A 1,793-nucleotide genomic window follows, 5' to 3' on the forward strand; every position below is an offset into this window, starting at 1 on the left:
AGATCCGTCCTTAACGCCAATTCCAGGGGAATCCAAAGCACTCTTCTGATCTCTACGGCACTGCACGACACGGGGGCACTCACATACATGCAGGCAGTACACGCATACACATAAAATAAAAATAATAAATAAAATATTAAAAGAATCTGGGTTACCAGGAAATGTGGGGATGTCTACCAAGCCAAGGTTGTATCTCCATAGACTGTGTCATAGGGGGAGTCTCTGGTATTGGAGTTTCTCTAGCCATTGTAGAACTGTCTAGAACATGTCTGTCCTGTCTGCAGTGGAAGCCTTGGTACCTTCATGTCATCAAGATGAAAGTTCTCTCTGCTGCCCTCCAAGGTCACTGTGCTTCCAGAAGGATGGAGGGGCTGGGAAGGTGACCACAGCAGGGCAAACTAGAGAAGGGAGGAGGGCGGGGCGGGGCGGAGGGCCAGCAGTGCTCCCTGGAGCATAAGATCCCTGGGGGTCGCGGGGAGCTGTGGCCATGGTCTAGGGAAGAAAGAGGAGAGGGGGGCTGTTTGGGGCAGTCAAAATGAAATGACTCAGTCTTTTCTGTTGAACAGGGAAGGGAAGAGAGCAAGGTTGTAAGATGCTGCCTGGAACCAGCCAGATTGGTGTGAGTCACGGCCCCACCATTAACTTACCATGTGGCCTTGGACCGACATTAATTTCTCTCTGCCTCCATGTCCTGATGTGTGAATTCAGACTCGGAGGCACGCTGATCCTCAGGACATTCTGTCAATAACGTTTCTGATTTTAAAAATGGCTAATTTTTATCATGTCTAATGGTCAAAGGACACTGCAGATATGCAGAGTTTGCACACATTATTCAGCTCAGCCAGTATTAGATCATTATTAGTTTTATTGGCATACATTAATTATAGATAATAAATTTTATTATGACATTTCATACATGTACATAATGTATTTTTAAAGTTTATTTTTGTGTATGAGTGTTCTGCCTGCATCTGTGTAAGTACACCTGTGTCATGGTGGGGTGCCCACAGAGGACAGAAGAAGGCATTGGATCCCTTGGAACTGGAGTTAGGGACAGTTGTTCGCCACCATATGGGTGCTGGGATTTGAACCCGTGTCTTCTGCAAGAACAGCCAATGCTCTTAACCCTTGGGCCCTCTCTCGAGTCCCACATAATGCATTTTATTTATATTTATGAGAGAGAGAGAGAGAGAGAGAGAGAGAGAGCGAGCAGTGACCATGGAGGTCAGAAGAAGGTCTGCAGCTGCAGTCACGGGCAGTTTTGAGCAGCCCTGTGGGTGCTTGGGAACTGAACTTGGTCCTCTGTAACAGCACCAAGTGTTGTGAATGCCTGAGTCATCTCTCCAGCCCACGAGGCATTGCGGTCACACGCCCCGCTGCTTCTCTTGACCCCTTCTCCTCCCACCTTTGCTCTTTTCTACTTTCGTGTGCCTTTCCATTTCCTTCCTTTCTTTTACTTTTTGGTGAGCTAAGAAGTTGAATTACGGTTGCCGACAGGAATGGGAGTAAGGGGTTCGTACAGCACCGAAGAAAATGCCTCTGCTTCCCAGCAACAGTTAACTGCCTGCCCCGACCATCAGGAAGGTCTCATGAGTCCCTCCCTTCAAGACAACTATTTTTAATCAAATTTTTAATTTGCTTTATTAAATTATTCCAGACAGCCTTTTAGGTTTTCACTGTTGATATGAGGTCATCTGTGGGCTTTTTGTACATGGCTTCTATTGTTGTTAAGATCTTCCCTTCTACTCCTAGTTGGTTGAAGATTGTTTTTTTTTTTTTTTTTTATTAAGGAA

This window comes from Nannospalax galili, unplaced genomic scaffold (genome assembly GCF_000622305.1).
Source record: "Nannospalax galili isolate Female #2095 unplaced genomic scaffold, S.galili_v1.0 scaffold459, whole genome shotgun sequence".
Lineage (NCBI taxonomy): Eukaryota > Metazoa > Chordata > Mammalia > Rodentia > Spalacidae > Nannospalax > Nannospalax galili.